This window comes from Oryx dammah, unplaced genomic scaffold (genome assembly GCF_014754425.2).
Source record: "Oryx dammah isolate SB20612 unplaced genomic scaffold, SCBI_Odam_1.1 HiC_scaffold_14, whole genome shotgun sequence".
Taxonomy (NCBI): Eukaryota; Metazoa; Chordata; class Mammalia; order Artiodactyla; family Bovidae; genus Oryx; species Oryx dammah.
In genome coordinates, this window is record NW_024070198.1 from 20512718 (window position 1) to 20537771 (window position 25054).

Genomic DNA, 25054 nt, shown 5'->3' on the forward strand with positions numbered 1-25054 from the left:
ATTTTCTAGGAGAGTAGAATTTAAGTGTCCACACACAAAGAGAAAAAATGAATATGCAAGGTGATGGATGTGTTCATTAACTAATGGGAGAGAGCCTTTCATAGGTACATGTATATTAAATCATCAAGATGTACATTTTAAGTATCTTACAATTTTATTTGTCAATTATACCTCAATATGGCTGAATTACAGAGAGAGAGAGAGAAAGACTAGGGAAATGACTGATAAAGAAGGGATAACCATGACTAGTGGGAAACACATCAATAAATCACCCTCACAGGGAGCCAGCAAGGCTGGTGCTCAGAAAACCTGTGTAGTTAAGCAGTTCAGGCACTGGCCAGGCCAAAGGCATCTAAAGCCGTAGGTGAGGTGTCACTTCATCACGGCTCCTCTAGCGCATTAGCAAAGGTATGGGCATTGGGGTGAGAATAGTTTTGTGTATTGCTTGGTGCTTTTTTTTTTTTTTTTTTACAAATGAAATGTATTTCTTCAGAAGTCCAGAGTAAAATAAAACACCAGAGGGTTTCCTGGAGGGCTGGCTTTTGGACAGGCAGAGACCATTAGATACCATGTTTCAGTCTTGCAGAACTTAAGCTGAATAGATACCATGGGTCTCCTTGACTTGTCCTGTAATTGAGTGTACTAAGGCATTCTTCTCTCTCTCCAGCCTGTCCTTTGGCAGATTGCAGCTGCTGACACAAAATAGCTTGCCTTTATTACCCTTTCCTTTATTTCCTCTTTTTTTTTTAAAAAAAATTGTGATTAAAAATATATAAAATTTGCCATCTTAACCATTTTTAATGGTATATTTCAGAAATGTTAAGTATAATTCTCATCATTGTGAAACAGATCCATTCTATTTCCTCTTGCCCCAAACCATCTCCTTTTCTATTCTCCACTTTCCCTTAATAAGCATCCTACTTTTCAATTCAAAATCTCAGAAACGACCTTTGTCTACTTCTATTCCACTTACTAATTCCAGTCAGTTCCATCTGTAAGTTGTGTTAGAGGCTGTAAGTCAGCCTCTTAACTTTCTCATCTCATCAGTTCCTTCCTTTCTCATCTCTGTCTCTATCCTAGTCTAAAGCCTTATTACTTCTTGCCTGGATAACTAAGAGTTTTATAAGTGATTCTCTTATCTCTAGGATCTCTCCCCATAAAGCATCTGCTTGCAATGCGGGAGACCAGGGTTCGATTCCTGGGTTGGGAAGATCCCCTGGAGAAGGAAATGGCAATCCACTCCAGCCCTCTTGCCTGGAAAATCCCATGGATGGAGGAGCCTGATAGGCTACAGTCCATGGGGTCGCAAAGAGGCGGACACGACTGAGCGACTTCACTTTTACTTTCTCCAAGTTAACATTTTTAATAAAAGTGTTTAAGCCTAGTATTCATCTGCTCAGAGAAATCTTCCATGACTCCCCTATAAAATAAAATATGGTGTCCTTAGCCTATCATACAAGGGTCTGCATGATATGCCATAAATTATCTTTCTAGCCTCTTCACCATTAAGCATGGTGCAACTTCAGAGGACTGAGAAGAAAAGAACCATTGTCAATGTACAAAGCAGAGAGCACATCTCCATCGAGACCATTCCATAACAGCATATGGCACCGATTTCACCAGCGCTCTTGTTTCAAAGAACGCCTTTCCCTTTCTCCATGTAATGTAAGTGTGGAAGCCATTGTGAAATCATAGGCATTAAAAGTTATATGTTCACGTTTCTTGCATGCCTACATTATTTTCCTTTTGGAAATAAAAATAATTTCCTTGGACAATCATAGAACCAATGTACTGGAAAAAGTCTTCGTATCTGTCTACTTATTTTTTCATCTACTGCTACCACTTTTGGCCAAACCACCATCAACTATTTGCACCTCCACAGAAGTCTCCTAAATGTTTCTCTCTGTTTCTATTCAATCATTTGTCTAAAGTGTTCTTCACACAGCAACCAGAATACATTTTTCAATAATGTTAACCATATTATGGTACTACCCCCCTGCTTAAAATCCTCCTATGACTTCCCATTGTCTTAGAATCAAATCCAAATATCTTGCAGGCTCTTCCTGATCTAGTTTATTCTATCTATTTGACCTTATCTCCAACTATTCTCCCCTTTCTGCTTACTCGGCTTCAGCCACACAGGTTTTCTTTTGGTTCCATAAATCTGCCTGACTTGCTCCTACCTCTGGACCTTTGCATCTGCTGTTCCATTCACTGAAATGCTCCTCTGTGAAGCCATGCCTGGTGGCTCCTTCCTTTCTTTCACATCTCATTTCATATATTCCTCTCTTCAGAAATTCCTTCCATCACCACCTGATCTAACGTAGGTCTCTGGTCATTTATTTTTTTAAACTGAAGTATAGTTGATTTACAATGTTATGCCAATCTCTGTCGTCCAGCAAAGTGACTCACTTATACACATATATACATTCTTTTTTTATATTCGTTTCCATTATGCTTTATCCCACGATACTGAATGTAGTTCCCTGTCCTATTAGTCATCAGTCATTTCTCAGTAATTATCTTGCTTGATAGCATGTATCATCTGAAATTGCTGTGTCATTTATTCCTTATTTGTCTCCCCCACCATCACCACCCCTGTAATGTGAAGTTCCACGACATAAGTTCATTTCTACGTTTTCACAGCTGTCTTTCTTGTGCATAGAACAGAGGCACTCGTTAAATATGTGTTGAATGAGTGAGCGAACTACTTCCAAGCAGACTAAAGGGAAACATCCTTAAACATCTCCAGAGATGATACCACCATTTTTCTGAAAATGAATTCCAGCATCCAATAACTTTTAGTTGTCAGAAAGTTCTTTCTAATATCCAACCTAAATCCTTCCTAAAGCAATTTCTGTCTCTTCCTATTTGGTTCTCAATGGAATCATTAAACTGTCTTCTTACAGTCAGTCATAAATTTGTTATTAGGCCCTCTTAACACTGTTTTTACCCTTCACATTTTCTAACATTGTTATCTTCATCTGTTGTTGCCAAATTCTCTGTCTTAGACTTTGTGAGCCCAATATTGGACCCAAATATTACTGCTTAAAATAATGCCTGTGTAAGAAAATCTCAGCTTATAAGTATCTACCTTAAAAAAAGAGCAGTTCTCATTGTCATCCCACCTCTTTCTTAATCTCTTTTTCTACAGGTTCCATATGTGTTTCTCTAAGAGGCTTTTATGAAAATGCTTGGATTTTACAAGAATTTGTAAGTTCAAATGAGAATTGAGATAGCTGAAGGACACAGATCCTAGAAAAGACCCTCAATTTGACTGATTCATCTGTATTTTAGCCTAAACTCCACACAAAGCAGATTACGGGCACAAGGTCTGAGGTTCCAACAACCCAGAGGAAGGTTGAATGGATAACAGTGAAAGCACACTTCAGTGAGAAGTTATTAAGACTAAAAGTGAGTCTTAGGGGGAAAGCTATTCAAAGTTGAGATGGGAAAAAAGATAAAGAGAACTTTAAAACTATCTGTTTAAAAGGAATCTTTAAACAAGCTGATATTCAAGAAGGTGGCATAATTTTATTTACAATAGCCAAGATATGGAAGCGACCTAAATGTCAGTGAACAGATACACGGTTAAAGAAAGATGTGGTACATATATACAATGGAATACTAATCAGCTGTAAACAAGAGTGGAATAATGCCATCTGCAGCAACATGGATGGACACACCAAGTGAGGTGAGTCGGACAGAGAAAGACAAACACCATATGATAGCACTTGTACGTGAAATCTAAAATATGACACAAAAGAACTTATCTATGAAACAGAACCAGACTCACAGACATAGAGGGCAGACTCGTGGTTCCCAAGGGAGAGGGAGGATGTGAATGATGGATCGGAAGTTTGGGATTCTCAGATGCAAGCTATTATATAGAGAATGGATAAACAACAAGGTCCTGCCTGCCATATAGCACAGGGAACTGTATTCAGTATCCTTTGATAAACCATAATGGAAAAGAATATAAAGAAGAATGTGTGTGTGTGTGTAAAACTGAATTGCTTTGATATACAGCAGAAATTAACACAACATTGTAAATCAACTATACATCAATAAAATAAATTTTTTAAAAAAGAAACCCATCTTTAGAAACAGTGTAGTGTAGTTGCAGGATGTCCAAGACCAAAAAAAAAAAAAAAAAAAACTATCTTAAAATCAGACAGAAAGTCACTACTTTCAAAGGAAAGATTATTAGATTTACATCTGACATTTCAGTAGGAACAATGGAAGCTAGAAAACAGTAATGTATTCAATATGCTCAAATAAAATAAGCATAAACTAGAAATGTAAAACTGTCTTTCAAAAGGGGCTTCCCTGATAGCTCAGTTGGTAAAGAATCTGCCTGCAATGCAGGAGACCTAGGTTTGATCCCTGGGTTGGGAAGATCCCCTGGAGAAGGGAAATGCTACCCACTCCAGTATTCTCGCCTAGAGAATCCCATGGACTGGTATAGTCCATGGGGTCTCAAAGGGTCAGACATGACTCAATGACTTAATATCTTTCAAAAACAAGAATGAAATAAAAATATTTCAAACAAATATTGAGAGTTGGCCACAACACTGCAGGAATTCTAAGAGTTATAATTCAAGTAAAAGGAAAATGATCTGTTTCTTCCAAAATAATTAGCAAAGAAAGTGGTAAATATGTTGGTGATCTAAAAAAGCAATAACCAGATGAAATAATGACACTGTCTTATGGGGTTTAAATAAAACAAGATAGAATTAAAATGCGTGAAAACAATAGCATATAAATTGGAAAGGAGACCTTTGGAGGCAAAGTTTTCTACAGTCTTTTTTATTGTCAGGTGTGGTAAAGACATTGATTACCTTTGGACTTTGAAAAGTTGAATATGGATAATAAAACTCCAAGGGTAAACACTAAAAAAATAGAGAAAGTGTATAATTTCTAAGTTACTACTGGGAAATAAAGAATGAAAAAATATTCAATCACTTTAAAAGAGGCAAGAAAAGATAGAAAAAGAAACATGCGGGAAGGTGGGACAAAGAGAAATCACATAGAAATACAAATACAATAAATGTAAATGGGTTAAATGGTTCCATTTAATCAGACTGATTAAAAGTAAGTTTATCTATATGAGGTTTTACAAGACAGACATAAACCATAATAACTTTTCAAGTAAAAAGATGGAAAAAATACGCCAGGAAAACACTAGCAACAACAATTTGGTTAATTATATCAATATCGGACAAATCAATGTTAAAGCAAAAAGTGTTACTTGAGATAATGCAGATCAATTCCAGAAAGTTTAGCAATTTTGAACAACATAATTCAGAATTTAATCTAATAGACCTAGAAGATACCCAACACTATAAGGTATATACTCTTTAGAATTCAAAAATACTTTAAGTGACATATACCATATATGTGACATAGCTGAAGCAATACTTAAAAGGAAGTTTATAACATTAAATGCTTTTGAAAAGAGGATGATCATACTATGGCTGGTAAGTGTTCCCCCAACACAGCAGTTAGCTTCTCCCAGAGCAAGTCATCCAAGAATGAGAACAAAATGGCATATAGCTTAAGAAGTTAAGAAAAGGGAACTAATAGATCCAAAAAAAGTAACTAAAATGAAGGAAATAATTAAGATAACCTCAGAAAGTAAGACTTTACATAGTACTTTCCACATACAGGGTAGTGTTCTAAATTCTTAGCACTTATTAACAAAACCATGCAAAATAGAAAAGAACATAGGCAAAACATTCTTGGGCATGTCAAGAGGAACATGAAAAAATGCTCAGCATCATTAATTAATGGAGAAATGTAAATTAAAACCACAATGAGGTATCAGCTCACATTGGGTCACAATGGCCATCAACAAAAAGCCTACAAATTACAAATGCTGAAGAGGGCGTGCAGAAAAGGGAACCCTCCTGTACTGTTGGTGGGAATGTAACATGTGCAGCCACTGTGAAAAACAGTATTAAGATTCCTTAAAGACTAAAAATAGAGTTACTACGTAATCCAGGAAACCCACTCCTGGATATATATCTGGAAAAGATAAAATTTTTAATTCAAAAGGTTACATGCACCCCTATGATCATAGCAGCACTATTTATATTAGCCAAGAAAGACATGGAAGCAATCTAAATGTCCATCAGCAGATGAACGAGAAAAGAAGATGTGGTACATGTACACAATGGAATATTACTCGGCAATAAAATAATTCCATTTGCAGCAACATGGATGGACCTAGAGAATATCTTACTAAATGAAGTAAGTCAAATAGAGAAAGACAAATATTGGTATAACTTACATGTGGAATCTTAAAAAAAATGATACAAATGAACTTATTTACAAAACAGAAACAAACTCACAGACATAGAAAACAAACTTAAGGTTACCAGAATGGAAAGGGATGGGGGGAAGAGACAAATGAGGAGTATGGGATTAACAGATACAAACTAGGAGCGACTTCACTACTCACTACTCACTACTCACTACTACTATACATAAAGTAGGTAAGGAACAAGGATTTACTGTATAACACAGTGGACTATATTCAATGTCTTGTAATAACCTATAATGGAAAATAATCTGAAATATATGTATCTGAATCACCTTCCTGTACACCTGAAACTAACACAAAACTGTAAATCAACTACACTCCAATTTAAAAAGAAAGAAAATCATATAACAGAAAGAATGAACAAAATCAAAGCTTCATTTTTAGAAGAAAAAATATATTAAAAATTTTAAATCTCTCGCAAGACTGATCAAGTAAGGGCAGGGGGGCTCCAAATAGTAATAAGTATAAAAATGACAGAGATTAAGTAGGTAATAAGAGTATATTATGATAAAAAACAACATAAATGAAAACTTTCATGAAATGAACCAACTTCCAGAAAAAAAATATAGCTTTCTCAAACAGACTTAGGAATAAACAAAAACCTTGACTAATTCTATAATCATTAAGTCATTGAAACAATAGTTGAAAATCTTCCCAGATAGAAATCAGGTCCAGATTGTTTTACCAGTGAGTTAAAATATACATCGAATGGCCAAACAATTTCACTTTACATAAGCCAATCCAGAGTATGGAAAAAAATAAATTACTCCCCAACTAATGAAAAGCAAAATCCCAGCACCAAAACTTGCCAAGGACATTATGAGAAAGGGGGCTTTCATGGTGGCTCAGTTGGTAAAAAATCTGCCTGCAATCCGGGAGACCCAAGTTTGATCCCTGGGTCAAGAAGGTCCCTTGGAGAAGGGAATGGCTACCCACTCCAGTATTCTTGCCTGGAGACTCCCATGGACAGAGGAGCCTGGCGGGCAGAGGAAGATTGTAGGTCAGACTCACTCAATAACATAGAGGCAAAAATCCTAATAAAATAGTAAAAAACTAAATCCAATAATGTAAAAAAGGACAATACGTTATAACCAACTTGGGTTTATCCTGGAAATACAAGCTTGTTTTAACATTAGAAAATCAACCAATATAACTAATCACAGTAGTAGTGTTGTGTCACTCAGTTGTGTCTGAATCTTTGCAACTCTGTGGACTATAGCCCACCAGGCTCCTCTGTCCATGGGAGTCTCCAGGCAAGAATACTGGAGTGGGTTGCCATTTCCTCCTTCAGAGGATCTTCCCAATTCAGGGATCAAACCTAGGTCTCCCCCATTGCAACCAGATTCTTTACTGTCTGAGCCACCAGGGAAGCAAAAATAATCATGCTTGCATATTAAAGAATGATAATACGTTCACTCACTAGATGGATAAAATTCATATAATATTCAACATCAATTTGTAATTGTAAAAAACTCTAATGAAAGTAAAAATCAATGGGAACTTCCTTAATCTGATAAAGCTTCTACAAAACCTCCCTGTATTTGTTACTCATTTTATACAATAAGTTACCCCCAATGTTAATAGCTTCGCTCAATAATAAACATTCATGCTTTCACACGATTTTTGTGGGTTAGAAATTCAGAAGCTAGGGTTTCGCACAAGGTTTCAGTCAAGAATGTTGGCCAGTACTGCAGTTTCCTGAAGACTTGACAAGGCCCGGAAGGCCCACTTCCAAGGAGGCTTACTCACAGAACTAGCAAATTGATGATGGCTGCTGGCAAGAGGCCTCTGCCACACTGACCCTGCCATTGGGCTGCTTGAGTAGGCACCCAACACAGCGTCTGTTTTCCAAAGTAGAGCAAAGTGGAAGCAGCAGTATCTCTTATAATCTAGCCTCGTAAGTCACACATGGAAATGACACACGGTCATTTCCACAATATCTTTTTTTTTTTAATTTTTAAATTAATTAATTAATTTATTTTTAATTTTTACTTTACATTGTTACACAGGTCAACCTTATTTAGCATTGGGTGGAGTATATCATTAGGCAAGAATCATTTGAAGCCATCCTGAGGACTGTTTTCACAAAGCTATGACAAATGTTTTGTGGTGAAGCATTCAAAGTGTTGCAGTTTCACAAACCAGACAAAGGTTGCCACTATCATCACTTCTATTCAGTATGGAACTAGAGGTCTTGGCTGATACAGAAAAACAAGAAAAAGAAACAGAAGGAAGAAACATCATATAATGTATCAACAAAGAAACAACAAACAAATATACCACAAAATAATAGAATTAAGGTGAATAATATTATGTTTCTAGATACAAAATCAATTTATGAAATTAATTTTTAAAATTTTAAATTAGAAAAACATTTGTTTTATTTATTTGACTGTATCAGTGCCTAGTTGAAGCACTCAGGATATTTGATCCTCGCTTCAGCATGCAGGATTGCAGGACTGTGGAATTTTTTTTTAGCTGCCACATGCAGGATCCAGTCCCTGACTAGGGATTGAACTCGGGCCCCCTGCATTGGAAGTGCGGTGCCCCAGCCACTGGACCACCAGGGAAGTCCCAATCAGTTGAATTTTTACACATTAGCAACAATGTTAGAAAATTCAATTTAAAAGATGATTTAACTCAGGGGCCAGCTTGCCTGCCAATGGACCAGACCCAGCAGCCGCAACTGGGATCCTTTTGTCCCTGGTCTCCTCCTGATGTGGACAACTGGCCAGAGTGCCCCAACCGGTAAGGAACAAGAGACTTTATTGACCTCTCTCCCCTTCCCTCTCTCTTTCCTCTCCTTAACCCTTCCTATCCTTCCCTGTTTTTCTAGTCCCCCGGTCCTGGACGCAGGAATCTGGTCAAAGGGCCCTCAGCCTGAGCTGAGGATTGGAGATTGATCACCTCCTCTTGGCAGAGAACTCGAATTCTGGTTCTGGTCTGGTCTGATCTCTGGTAGGGCCGAGTTCCCGTCCTCCCTTCTCTGGAGGCCCAGGGAAAAGTCCCGTAACGCCTGGGTATCTGTAGGTGGCAGGAGACGTCTGTAAGGCCACCCCTTTCGCCCGCCCTCTCCCGCCTCCTCCCCATTCTTCCTCCCTCCTGGCTTCCTTTCCTCCCTTGAAATCTTTGATGTTAGTACTTGGATTCTTGTATTTAAGGGCTTCCCTGGTGGTGCAGAGGTTAAAGCGTCTGCCTGCAATGTGGGAGACCTGGGTTCTATCCCTGGGTCGAGAAGATCCCCTGGAGAAGGAAATGGCAACCCACTCCAGTATTCTTGCCTGGAGAATCCCATGGACGGAGGAGCTTGGTGGGCTACAGTCCACGGGTCTCAAAGAGTCGGACACGACTGAGCAACTTCACTTTCACTTTCAACTTACAATAGCATAAAAATTATGAAGTACCTAGGAATAAACCTGACAAAATATATCTGAGACCTTGGAGGAGAATATTATAAGACTTCACTGAGGAGCATGAGTGATCACCTAATAATGGAGGGATGTATCACCATCATGGACTGGAAGACCCAGTGATACAAGGGTGCCAGTTCCCCCCAAATTAATCTGCAGATCTGATAAATTCCAATCAAAAGCCTGAGAGAGGTTTGGGAGGAGGAGAGAACTCACAAAGTGAGTCTAAAGAATTAGATAGGAGTACTTGCCATATAAAATATAAAGAATGATTATAAATCCCAAATAATTAAACTATATCTTACTAATATAGAGATTAAAATGCAGCCACTGAAATAAAATGGCCCAGAAACAGACTCATGAATAAATGAAAACTGGACTTACGATAGAGCTGGTAAAAAAGGGCAGAGGAAAAAGGATAGTTTTTTTTGATAGGTACTTGGTTATCCATATGAAAAGTAATTAAATTGGACCCCTACCTTACACCATAAACAAAAATCAATTCTTAGTGAATTCAGAATCTAATATAAAGGGCAAACTATAATATTTTTATAAACACAATATCAGAGATTATCTTTATAACCTATAGTTAGGAAATAATTTCTTAAGCAAAAAATTTACAAGTTGTTAATAATAATGATAATAATAACAACAGAAACACTAAATTTCATAGAATGTCAGATGCCAACGATTATACACCACTACTTTTAAAATAGGAAAAATATGTCAATTAAACTATAGGACAGTTTTCTTATTAATCAGGATTTTTAACCTTGTATTTTATAAACTTATTTAAACATAGATTTTATGTACATACATGCATAAGAAAGACAATTTGAGAGAAACAGACTGATTAAAATATTCAATATCCAGTATATACAAAGAATTTATATACTTCATTAAAAGAGGAAAGACAAATAAAGCCAATAGAAAAAAATAGGTGAAAGATTTGAAATTACACATCATAAAGTACCCGACAGAGTATAAAATACTAGTTGGAATGTAAATTAGTATAATTGCTTTGGGAAATAATTTAACATCATCTTCTAAAGTGGAAGATGAACTAGCCCTACGATCATGGAATTTCACTTTAGGTATATATTCTAAAGAAACTGCTGTGAATGTGTACAAAAGAATCTATAAGAGCATTCACAGCGCCTGTTATGGATTAGCAAAAGATATGACACAGCCCAAATACTATCAACGGTAACATGGATAAACAGTAAACTATTTATACAATTAAATAGTCTATTGCAGTGAAAATGAATGTACTACAGCTATACATTAACAGCATGGATAATCTCAGGAATGTAATGTTAAGGTGAAAGAGCAAATTGCAGAAGAATACATATAGTATGACTTCATTAAGGTAAGTTCTAAAACACAAAACCAGGGGACTTCCTTGGTGGTACAGTTAAGAATCCACCTTGTAATGCAGGGGATGCAGGTTTGATCCCTGGTTGGAGAGCTAAGTCCCTACATGCCACTGAGCAACAAAGCCCCTGTGCCACAAGTACAGAGCCTACACGCTGCAACTAAGAACTGACGCCATGTAATAAACAAACACTAGAGAAAACAAAACAAAAACACAAGTCAAACATTGTTTAGGAATTAAACATGTGAACAGCAAAAGCATGTTAAAGGAAAAAAGTTCAAGATATTATCTATCTCTGAAGAGGGAATAAAGGAGATAAGCTTGGGATGAGATATAAAGTGCATTTCAAACAGAATTAGTCTATTACTTGTATTAAGCTACATAAGTGTTCATTGTATCTTGTCTTTAAATTTTTTTTTTGTTGTTAAGAACTTTTATTTTTTTATTTTTATGTATTTATTTTAATTAATTAATTAATTAATTTTTTATTTTACTTTACAATTCTGTATTGGTTTTGCCATACATTGACATGAATCCACCACGGGTGTCCATGCATTCCCAAACATGAACCCCCATACTTGTAAATTTTATTTTCATATTAATAATATCTAAAGACAATTTTTAAAAGCTAGATATAATAGTACATATAAGATTTACATCTACTTTTCAAACACAAATGAAACAGTCACGTAACTTGAAAGAAAATCTCAAGGAACTTCAAAAAAGTCATGATTATACAAGCTACACTTTCTGATCACAATATAATAAAGTTAAAGGTTAACAATAATTTTTTTAAATGCATCCATTCAGAAAATATAAAATGCCTAATTAAATCAGATTAGAGCTGAAATCAAGACAGAAATTTAAAAATATGGGGTATGGCTAAGCAGTTCTCACAGAATAAATTTAAATGCATATACTAGAAAGTAATGATTGAAAATGAATAAAGCATATAATGCAAGAAGCTCTAAAAAATAAAATTAATTCAATTGAAGCAGATGAAATTAGTAAAGTTAAGTCAAAATGAAATAGAAAACAAATGATAGGAAGAATCAACTCATGGAATAACAATCTGAATAACTGTCATTGGTAATCAATAAAATGCAAATTAAAGTGAGATACAATTTTTACAAAAGAGATACCACTTCACACTCAATAGATTGAAAAAATGTAAAATGTAAAAGTAACCACTATAGAATCGACAGACTCTTTCATTCAGTAAAAATGAAAAAGAAAAAATTGTGAAAATACCAAATGTGAATGAAGATGTGAAGAAACAAGAATTTTCATATTGCTTATGGGAATATAAATTGGTATGAATACCATGGAAAAATATTTGGCAGAATCTGGCAAAGCCAAGAAAGCATATTTTTTGGACCAACAATTATATTTATAGTTATATATTTTATAGAAACTTTGATATAGGAGTTCCAAGACACATGAATATCTGTGTAAAAAATTCTTAAATATTCACTGAGAAAGAATGGATAAATAAATTTAGTATATTCATGAAAGGTATGTTATGTGGTAGTTTAAATGAAGAAAACTAGGTTACATGAATCTACATGAATAAATAACTAAAGAAGAAAAAAGAAACAAGGAAGACATAAAACTATGTGGCATATGATTGCATTTGTAGAAATATTGAAAACATCCAAAACAATACTACACCTTTTTTAAGAATACATATGTATTAAAGTATAAAGGTTGCTTGGGAATTATAAGCACCAAATGCAGAATAATGATATGCCTGGGGAAAAAGTGAAGGGAGAGAACTGGGATGTAGTATGTCAGAGACTTCGAGTATATCTGTTATCCTTTATTTCTTTCTTTAAAATTAAGCAAATAAATTATGACTTCCCTCATAGCTCAGGTGGTAAAGTATCAGCCTGCAATGCAGGAAACCCAAGTTCAATCCCTGGGTCAGGAAGATTCCCTGGAGAAGAGAACGGCAGCCCACTCCAGTATTCTTGCCTGGGAAATCCGATGGACAGAGGAATCTGACAGTCCATAGGGTTGCAAGAGTCAGACACGACATAGCAACTAAACCACCATGAAGCAAGTAAAACAAAATGTTTGGATTTGATGGAAGCAAGATGAATACAGATGTTTGTTATGTTTCAGTTCCAAATGATATATTTTATAATATTTTAAATCCTTTTAAATGACTCAAGAATATGTAGAAAACCTGAAGACTGATATTTACAAAAGATATGAATATGTTCTACTCAAGACAACAGCATCTGATTCACATAATTTTATATGAGCTCTAACAAGTCTTAAAAAAATGATAATTTTTATGTTATTTGTATCAGGACTTAGAAAAGGATGAAAGTCCTTCAGTTTGTTCCAAAAATCTAGCATAATCCTGCTACCAATACCGAACTAGGATGACATTTAACATTTTAAAAAGGGAGGCAGGTAGGGCTAAATTTACTTACGTTCATAGATGAAGTATCTGAAATGATATGTTAACAAATTAATCCAGCAATGCAGTAAAGTAATAATACATCATGAACCAGAAACGTTCATCCCAGAAATCCATGAATGATTTTGAATTATGAACTATGTTAATATAATTCACTACATTAACATAGTAAAGGAGGAAAACCTATCATCTCAATAGACACCACCAAGATAATTTAATAAGATCAAAGCCCATAACAGATTTTTTAAAACTCAGCAGAAATATTAAGAAAATTTCTCAGTCTCATGAAGGATACTAATCTACAACAAAAATCATATTTAATGATGAAATATTTAGCAGCATTTCCACCTAAATAGAATAAGATAAAAATGACTACTATCAACATTATAGTCAAGTTTAGTCAAAGCAATAAAATAAGAAAAATAATTGAGAAACACAAATATTGAAAAGGAAAAGCAATTTGGTAGTATCTACCAGAAAACTAAGTATGTATATACACAAGTTTTAGATAGCTGTGAACACATAGTTTTCCCCATTCCTTATTGGCACCACACTCCATTAAAATGGTGACAGAGAACTTATGGTTGCCAGGGAGAAGAGATAGTTAGGGACTATGGGAAGGTCATGTACACAGTGCTACGTTTGAAATAGATAACCAACAAGACCTATTGTATAGCACGTGGAACTCTGCTCAATGTTATGTGGCAGCCTGAATGGGAGTGGGGTTTGGAGGAGAATGGATACATGAATAGGTATGGTTGAGTCCCTTTGCTGTTCACCTGAAACTACAACATTGTTAATCAGCTACACACTGATACAAAATAAAAAGTTTAAAGTTTGGGTTAAAAAATATTATGACAGAGAAATACACATAAATTAAATGGTACAAATACTGAGGGAGTCTATAAGCAAAGGAAAGATTTCAACCAATATTTGGAAGTTAGAGAATGGATAAAGAAAGGGTAATTAATGAAGCCAGTAAGAGGAAGTTACTGCCCAGGGTGCAGAGAGGGATAGAGCCAAGGGCACTAACCAGTCTGTCAGAATCCTGGAGAAGCTCTTAGCTGGGAAGCACCAGGTACAATAGATGGAATAAGTGAGATGTGGTGCTTATTAATTAAAAGTCTATTTACACAAGAGTTAAGCCATCAATTTTACTCTCCCTCCATCAGTCAAGTATATGTCCCTCTGGCAAATAAATGAAGAGTTTTCAAAATAAACCAAAAGGTGCAAGGACAAAAATGGCTCAAAGGCTCAATATGAAAAATGCAGGCTCTAGAGTCACAGAACTTTCCCTCATCTGATACGTGGGATTTGATCACCCAAGTGAAAGGGTCCAAAGAGTTAAATATGAGATTATTCAAACGTCATGTGTGATAGGCTCAATTGCGATCCCTGAAAGATATTGGAATCAAGATTGCCAGTTATTGAAATATCAATAACCTCAGATATGCAGATGACTTAGCAGCAGCTGAGGTGAGTATCAACTTAGTTATGACCACTGAGGGTGTTGGGGAAAGATTGCTACATGGTACAAAATCACTGCTGGAGGTCAGCCATTGGAGGTAAGACAGTCCATAAAAGCAGTCACCATGAGCTATGTAGACATTGCAAAAGTTTGCTACTAAAAGAGGAGAGTGAAAAAGTTGGCTTAAAGCTCAACATTCAGAAAACGAAGATCATGGCATCCAGTCCCATCACTTCATGGGAAATATATGGGGGAACAGTGGAAACAGTGTCAGATTTTATTTTTTTAGGCTCCAAAGTCACTGCAGATGGTGACTGCAGCCATGAAATTGAAAGACGCTTACTCCTTGGAAGAAAAGTTATGACCAACCTAGATAGCATATTCAAAAGCAGAGACATTACTTTGTCAACAAAGGTTCGTCTAGTCAAGGCTATGGTTTTTCCAGTGGTCATGTATAGGTGTGAGAGTTGGACTGTGAAGAAGGCTGAGTGCCAAAGAATTGATGCTTTTGAACTGTGGTGTTGGAGAAGACTCTTGAGAGTCCCTTGGACTGCAAGGAGATCCAACCAGTCCATTCTGAAAGAGATCAGCCCTGGGATTTCTTTGGAAGGAATGATGCTGAAGCTGAAACTCCAGTACTTTGGCCACCTCATGCGAAGAGTTGACTCATTGGAAAAGACTTTGATGCTGGGAGGGATTGGGGGCAGGAGGAGAAGGGGATGACAGAGAATGAGATGGCTGGATGGCATCACTGACTCGATGGATGTGAGTCTGAGTGAACTCCGGGAGTTGGTGATGGACAGGGAGGCCTGGCGTCCTGCAATTCATGGGGTCGCAAAGAGTCAGACACGATTGAGCTACTGAACTGATCTAATAGACATTATCTGATTACTTCCTTATGATAAATCCTAAAGGTAGAATTATTAGGTCAAATGTATTATTATGATTAAAGTTTTAAATTCATGTTATCAAAATTGTTTTTCATTGGGTTAATTCACACTCCTATCAGCAGTATTACAAAATGACCACTTGATAAAATGCAATTCTTTTGTCAGTACTGGGTCTCATTTTTCTTAACCTTTGACAATGTGAAAAATGAAGCTGATGTCTCATTGTTTTTTTATCTATCTTTTCTCTTATAATCAAGAAAGCTGAATATTTTATTTGCTTTGGGGATATTTTTACTTCCATGTTTTTGAAGCATCTAAAATCAGCCATTTTTAAATAGAGCTACTTTTTTCATCCTAATGGCTCATAATAGCTCTTTATATATTAATATATAAGAAATTTATTTTTTAAGATCTATGATGAAAATATTTCTATTTTTATTTTTGTTTATAGAGAGGGTTTTTTTTGGATGGCAGGTTATATCTAAGAAGATGATTTTACTTACATATGAATTGTCCTCAGATCAACTTGAATAATTGATTTTTAAAAATACTGTGGAGAACAATAGAGTAAATATTAACAAGTGAATCTTGAATACTTAATGAGTATAAGGTGCCAAGCAAATATGCACTCGTAGAAGTCTCTGTTATATTAATGGCGATCTAATTCCATCCTCTTTTTCCATTGTGATAGTTCAGTCTTTGTCTCTTGTCACCTGGATTTCTTCACCTGGCCCTAAATTGTCTCTGCCACTAGTTTCAGCCAAGCCATCTTTCATCACTGCCCCCAGATAATCTTTCTGATATATGCATTTCATGTCACACATCTGCTTAACCCCATTTGATGGGTTCCAGTTGCCTTCATTATAAAACCCAAACTCTTAGCACAAGGCCCTTCCTCACCTGCATCCTACCAAATGTCTCTGGCTTTCCTTCTGTCTTCATATCACAAACACTGCAGCCAGACAGACTAATTATAGTTCTCCAAACATACCTTGTTGCTTCACAGATCTGCAATACCTTCTGTTATTTCTTCTATATGGAACCCCCTTACTCTCAGTCACTACTGATGAACTCGCTCATTTTTTTAAGACCTACACAAGTCTTTGTATACTCTGGGAAGTCTTCCTACCTCCTTCTCCTGTTCCTGTACAGAGATGGCCTCTAGGCTGCCACAGCACTCTTCTGAGTCTAAGTCTGGAAGTCTGTTTCTCCCAGAAGACCATCAAAGTGGTGAAAGCTTCCTCTCTCCTCAGAATGCATGGTCTTACACAAAGCAAGTGTGCCAATGTCAAAGTTTTAAATAGGGATTAAGCAATACAGCAGAGCGTCAGGACATTAATAGCAATCGTTTGTACAGTTCATATCATTTAGAGTACTCATTATATTGCTTTTTTGAATATGCCTTAATTTCCACATTTTTAGGTTTAAAAGAATATTATCAAGCAAATATCTTCAGACAATAAGCTGGAATTGAAGGAAATTAAGAAACTTAGTTGTAAGATGCTTTAATATGTCAGGCGCTGCTATAAAATTCCAGGAGACCCAAGAACATCTTATTTCCAAATATCTATCATATTGAAAAGTTATGGAATAATGCAATATATTTCATTTTTAGAGGAATAATGCAAATGTAGTTCATTTTTAACTCAGACCCCTGATTTGAGGACATCAAGTGGAAACTCCAAACCTAAAATTTGGAGAAGATGAGAGGAGATTAAGAAGGTAATATAAACCTCAAAATTGCTAAAAGACTAAGATTTTGTTCTCACAATAAAAAAAAAAAGATAATTATGTGACATGATAAAGCACTAACACCTGTGTAGGGGTGTGCTAAGTAGCTTCAGTCATGTCCGACTCTTTGTGACTCTATGGACTGTAGTCTGCTGGGCTCCTTAACTCCAAATTGAAATAAATCAAAAAGTTTCCAGTTTCTTTGCTAGACTGAAAACAACCCAAAGATTCAGCAAAGTAAGAGTGATGACAATTTATATTATCATGGTCTTAAAATAAGCGAGAGGTCTTTAGGCCCTAGCATAGGGAGCTGTATAATAAATGAGGAAAGCAACTTGCAAAATATAATCTATATAATCTCCTTTTTGTGAAAAATGTTAATATACATGTTTATATTCATATATATTCATTTAAAAACCCAAAACACCCTCCAAAATTTAGTTATTATCCCAGAGTAGGAAGAAGGCAGTTCAGCAAGGGGACGTGTGCTCTCGACTTCATATGTTTCTGTTAGGCTTAAGTTTTCACAATGAGAAGGCATTAGCCTTGTTCAAAACAATATGGGTATGAAATCTTTATTTTGTGGGAAAAAATTCTGAGGGAGTGGGAGAACACATCAAAAAACTTGTTTTAAACCAGGTCTCCCTCTTCACAGAAAAGTCACCTAAGTCTGTTCTACTTCCTACAAGTTTTTCCCTCCCCTGGGAATTTCCTAGTCAAGTAACTGTAGAGTACTCTGTCCCTGTTGTCAGGGAAGAAGTCAAGATTGAAATTCATGAGGCATCATGAGTTGTTTTCCTAGGACTTAACTCTGGGTCTTAAACAGACTCTGTGGCTCCCTTTCTGAAAGATGAAAGATAGAAAGATCTACAAAGGGTACAAACTTTCAGTTACAAGATGAACAAGTTCTAGAGATCTAATGTAGAGCATAGTAACTATAGTTAATAATACTGTATTGTACACTTGAAATTTGCTACAGGAGTAGATATTCAGTGTTCTCATCACACACATATACACACTGTTACCATGTGAGGTGATGGATGTATGAATTAACTTGATTGTGGTAATCATTTCACAATAGACATATATCAAACTATCATATTGGACACCTTAAGTACTTACAATTTTCATTTGTTAATTATACTTCAATAAAGCCTAGGAGAAAAGAAGAGAGTGTGAAGGACCTAAAGCTGTTTGTGTGGGTGTCAAAACTGACTGACCTTATCTCACTGAGATCCCTTATCTTAAGGGATCTCAAATAAACATCTGGAAGATTCAAAACGGACAACAAAGTTCATGGTCAAAATATTCAATTCAAGAGTCTTATGTCTTCTGGCCTGAATAATCCGATAATGAATGGATCTAATAATTATTTTCAGTTCCCTTTGCCAGTGCAGCTCTGGCCAGAGAGGGTTCTGAAGCAAGAGAAATGAAGATGAAGGGAAGGAAACAAAGACACACCATTGTTTCTGGGGAGCCCTGAGGAGAGGTGGTGCAGACGCTGAAGCAAATGTAGCCACATGGGAGTGTGCTGGGGGCCCTTTGGGTTCCTATGCTGTGACTCAGGTGACCTTTCCTTCCTAAGTGGAACAGAAGGGAAAGCAGCTCTGAGATGTGAGAACAAGAAGCTTGGGTGCCCTCTTGGCTTCACCTTAGGGACTTGGTTGCCTTTTGAAATCTCATCCTTTCTTTGAAGCTCAAATTCTACCTTCTTCAGAAAACCTTCCCCAAGTAAGCCTACATGATTTATACTCAGTTTGTAGCAATTTAATACCTTATTAAATGGCATTCTTGTATTATCACCTTACTAGGTTGTAGGTGTCTTTAGGGCAGAAATCTTATTTTGGTTTTAAAAAATGTCCACAATGTCTAGTGTTGGGTTGAGAAAGTAATGTGTTCAAGTAAGTGTTTAATGGAAAAGTTGAAAGGAAGAAACCAACAGGCTCCTAAAGGTGCCCAAGCTTCATTCTAACTTGAAGAATACAGAGTTGAGTCATATCCCTGCATTCTCAAATCAGAGCGCTGAGGTTCACCCGGTACATGGTCTATTTTTCTCTGAAGAAAACTGCACTGAATGCAAGTGAAGTCTCAAAGCCCTGCAAAGTGCAGTCGGGAAAACACAGTTCCTTCTAAATCCCTTTGGGGACCAGGCTCCCCTCTCCGTGTGTCTGTGTCTGCGGTGAGTATGCCTGGGTGGGGGAGGCTGGGGTGGGGTGGGAGGAGGCAGAGGGAGGAGAAAGACTCCATGCAGTGATTATGTGGAGGGGATTTGCTATGTCCCTTCCCCCCCCCCTTTTCTTTGTCCTCTTTCTCTGTGTTCCTCTCTTTGTCCCCTTTTCCTCGTCCCCTTCTTCTGCATTTGTCTGGGAGAGGATCCTGGAGTGTTCTTTTATCGAATCAATCTTTCTCTGGCACTTGAGTTCTGATTGGCTGAAGGACTTAGGGAGGAAAAAAAAAACTTTAATTAAGGAGATAATCTCTTCTTTGGAAGTTTGGCAGCTCCATTTCACCTCCCCTTAACTCTGTTTGGGATCACTTACACACCAAGGAAGTTGGGGTTTGAGGGGAATTCCACCCCACTACCACTGAGGAGAATATTTTTGCGTCTTACCTCTCTGTCTCCCAAAGTTTAGAATTTTCTATCCTTATTACTCCAAAGGATTAGGATGCTTGTGAAGCCTTCTGCGTGCATCTTTCTTTTCACCTGTGTCTTCCAACTCAGCCATACCTGGTAAGTAACCTGGACTCTTACCTGGAATTGGGAATAGGTAATTGTGTGTAATCTATTGGAGAGAGCTTATTTTCATTTCTAGAACTGTAGGAAGCCTTGGGATCTCTCCTAGGGAAAAAAAATTGTTCCACGGAGTAGGACTCTTTCTAAATTTACAGTCGGTTTTAGTAAATCTTTAAGATTCTTGGCAATGTAGGAATGGATTATAAGATGGGGGGGTTCTTACTTTTGTAAATTGCTGGACCACATATATTCAAGTCATTTTGGGGGAAACGGACAGTAGCCCTTTTTACCAAATTCTGATGTCAGCATTGTGGTGAAGAAGAGGTGGTTCAGAGCAAGATCTACTGTAAGCTGAATCTGATCTTTGAGGTGGAGGTGGGAGACAAAATTCAATGGAATCTTATTTTGCACTTTCTGACTTAAATATTTTTTTTTCAGAATACTCTAAGTAACTGCTCATATCGACACTTCCTAGACACTGAAAAATTTACTCAAGCTACTGAGTTGGTACTAGGTTAACAAACATGTTTGAAATAAACTGTTTTAGAAACATAAACTTCTCTACAAATGTATTTAATTTATTCCATTTACACATATTTCTAAATTGCTCAGAAAATGAAAAAATGTGTCTGAAAATGCTTTGTAATCTATAAACCATTATACAAATCATAGATGATATTATCATCCTTTTCATTTAGCTCTTGGAAACCATATAAATATCTATATAAGGAAATGTTAACAAGCAAGTATGCAATAACACACAGAAGAAAGACCTGGGAGATACATCTCGCTAGGTGTTTGGAATTTCTCCCCAATTAAAATATAAACTCAGTTTCTCTCTTTATCAGTTTTAGCTTTGCCCATCTATGTAATCAAGATATCAATCCAATTGCTGCATAAACTATTGAGAAAACAAAAATAGGAATTTCATTGCTAAAATCAGCTTCCTATGCTGGTTGAGAGTGTATTCTAATTTTAAATGAGTAAAGCCATCTTTATTAGAGAGTCAATCAGAAGTGTGTCAAATGAGTACAACAACTTGCAAGCTAACACAATAATTTGCAACATCGATGATTATGAACTGAACCAACAAATGACTGGTCAGGTTTTAATTGGCATTTTAATTAAATATGTCATGTTAAAAAAAAATCTGTCTTCTCTCTCCTTCATGAGAACAAAAAGACAAAAGGGAGAGGAGACTATTTCAGAGCATTTCTACTGACGTTCATGGTATTCTTCAGCTGATTCAGTATCAGCAAAAGAGAAACACGAGATTCCTTTCCCCAGTCACCAGGGCAGTGTGAAGAATTGTTCTATAAAAATACCTTTACTGTGTGTTCCTTCCCTGCTGGAGGGGGTCATGTTCATTTCATTCCGAAACTGACACAGCCACACTGAAAGGTGGCTGGGTTGCTTGTCTGTCCAAATCCAAGTGTCTGGATTCAAAAAGAGACAAGAAAAAAAGAGATGTGAAAGAAAGTTCTGATTTAAAAACAGGGTTTAAGAACCCCTTCTTGCCTCGCCTGACTTGGAGGAGAAAATGTACAAATCTCCTGTATAATGCAATTAGATTTTAATTGCCTTTCCCCTATAAGCCCCAATTTGAATGCAACATTTATAGTTTGCCAAGAGTCTGATTTGGGTAGCATTTGAAAGTGATTTTTAAGCTTCACATTAAATCTTGATTATTCTTATAATGGAACTATCAGGGTTTTACATAAGGTCATCCTTCCCTTTGTGCCATGCAGAGAAATTTGACCAACCGCAGCCTTTCAGAGTTTCTCTTAATACTTCATTATCAACCTTTTATGTAAGGATCCCAGAAGCATTTAACAAATAGAGAACCACAATTTCTGCTTGGCTGTTCAATTGTAGGCTTTCCTGAAATTGCTGTCTAAAGGAGTCTATCAACAGAAATTCCTGAGCTTGAAAAGGAGAGAATAAAGATAACAGTCACCTACAATCTGCGGTTTTACTAGATATCTCAGTGCAAGACAATTAGGACGAAAAAAGCATTCTCCACAGTTCCTGAGAATAATTTTCTTTAGTAACTTGAGAAAAATCTTTTCTTTGAATTTGTTTGTCTTACTCCTAATGGCTTAAGAAAGAGAGAGAAGGGGAATGTATGAGCGCGTGACACAGCCAAGCAGATGGTGATGGTTATGATGGGGGCCAGAGATAAGCCAATTTGACTTTTCACTTCCAATACTTGCATTTTTCTGGAGTGAACAGGCCTAGAACATGTTTTTTCTTAACTTTTACCTTCATTTTACTCCAAATGATGTCTCATAACGATACTAGGTCTTGCTCAGTACTATCCACTTCTCTTTCTTTCTGCTCCACTCAATCACCAAATCAGAAAGATGCACTGGGACGTAGATGTTAGCGCTGGCTCTGCTCTCATACTTTAAGGGAGATTTTTAACTACCTCTCCTTCTTTACAAAGGAGTTAAACAGGGTCAGTCTCTTTTCTGCAGTAGAGAAAGAATTTATCTGAAAACTTAGGGTTTTAAGGCAGCTTTGAAATATATAATTCCTTGGTTCTCTGCATGTGCATTTTTTTGGGTAACCTTTCTATGGCTCTTGAAATTTCATCTGATAATTACATGCAAAACCCCTGATTTGAGATTATGTGTGTGTGTTGTGGTAGGGGGGCTTGAGTCCATATTCTCACTGAACATCATCTATAGTTTATTATTTTTTGCATGTATGTGAAACTATTTTTCATATAAATTATGAATAATAAAACACACATTCATTTAAAAATGATTGAATTCATGGTGATTTGTTGCCTATTAAGTTTTTGTTGAGTTCTTCCCACTGATAGATATGAAAAGAATAGGTGCGATCGGGTGAGAACCCATTCCATTTCGTCAAACTAAGAGGATTCTCATCCCCACAGAGGCTGGGGATTTTCAAAGTTGGGGACATAAAAAGTAAGGTGTGTGAAATTGCTTTGGAATCTGGAAAATAATATGCCAATATGAAAGATTCACATACCTAATAGCTTCCCTGCTCAATAAAAAAGGTTTATAGCCCATTAAAAAAAAAAAGGCTTGAGATTTGTGGAGTAACTTGGAGGTGGATTAGGTTGGCAGCTGCACAGTAGGAAGTCCTTCTTAGGGCTTGCAACACGATTACTGAAATTTAATTTCCATTTTGTCATTGATTTCTCAACAGTGGAGCCATGCATTCTTTCTTTCAGAGTCTCTGTTCTCTTGCCACATATAATAATTTTAATATAATAACTATTATTATTTACAAAGGCTGTGAGGTCTGGAGGAGATACTTCATTACAGCTTTTCTTGCAAAACCAGTTTGTAGAAGCGATGACGACACTACTCCATGATACATCTTCATTTTTGTGTATGTGGATGATAATGTGATACAAAGAAAGATCTTTTTATGGCATTCTAGAAAGAAAATTGGGCTTTCCTGGTGGCTCAGTGGTAAAGAATTTGCCTGCTAATCCAGGAGACGAGGGTTCGATCTCTGGGTTGGGAAGATTCCCTGCAGAAGGAAATGGTAACCCACTCTGGTATTCTTGCCTCAGAAATCTCATGGACAGAGGAGCCTGGTAGACTACAGTCCATGGGGTCACAAAGAGACACGACTTAGTGACTAAACAACAATAATAATAAGCAAATCGGGATATTTTTAAAAAGAGTCAGAAGAAAAGAGATTTCAAACCAAACCCTTTCTCTTCCATGGAAAGAGTTTACTTTTTCCCCTTTTTCCCAGCTGGGACACTTGGTTTAATACTACTCTATATTGGGTAATGCTATTATCTCTGGGACTATTAATAAAATCCCTTTTTCCTGGACTCCATTTGCTCTTTTTTTTAATCCAACTCATATAATCAATTTCTCTTAATCTGCTGGCTGATTATTATTATTATAAATCTGGGCATTTCTAAAGGGTTTCATTTGCTCACATTTGGATGAAATGGGTTTTTGGCTAAAAGATTCCAAAGATTCCACCAGAGCCTTGCCATCTACTCATCCTCAAAGATTTAGCTCAGCTATTCCCTCCTCCAGGAAGTCTTCCTAGATTGAATTAGCTACCTCTGCTTCCATTTTTCATATTTTGTAGTTTAAAAATAGAAAGTTGCCTGGCTTACTGAAGTTCTTACTGCTGTATAACTATAGGCTCCTGAGAAAGGGGAACTTATGATTAGTTTTGGCTTTGTCCCAGATTTGTCTTGGGACACAGTCTATACTCAGGAATAATAATGATGTGAACCAATAGTTAGTGAGCATTCACTCTGTAACTTCGCCAAAAACACATAGCTTGTTAGTAATGAGACAGGAATTTGACTCAACATCACTTGCTACACTGAGCCACCAAACCATCCTGTGTCAGACAGGACTGCTTTGTCTCCTCTGCCCATGATTTGTAGCTCAGTAGCCAGAATACTGGACCGTGCTCCTTCATGCTATGGCCAGACTTTTTTCTCTGTCTGGCACTCCAATTCTTCTGGGAATTTTTAATGATATTAAATTTAGTCTGACAAACATGCAGAAGTCTGGCACTGAGAAACAAAAGCTTATACCTGGCTAATATTTTTATTTTTAAAAGTATTTCTTCTGTTAGCTTACTTAAATTGTCTCTTACAAATTATCCATAGAATGCACTTTTATTTCATTCCTTTCATCTCATTGAAAACTATCGTCTACCTCTTGATTTGGATTAG

The 25054-nt window shown here is 36.5% G+C and overlaps 1 long non-coding RNA gene across 1 annotated transcript in view; it reads left to right on the forward strand.

Annotated features, from left to right (window-relative positions):
• The window catches only part of LOC120873507, a 39909-nt gene extending 38218 nt beyond the window's left edge, over positions 1-1691 (forward strand). The window contains exon 3 of the long non-coding RNA XR_005723477.1: positions 1495-1691. This is a non-coding gene — a long non-coding RNA (uncharacterized LOC120873507). The remainder of the gene's footprint in view (positions 1-1494) is intronic.
• The last annotated feature ends 23363 nt before the right edge of the window (positions 1692-25054 follow it).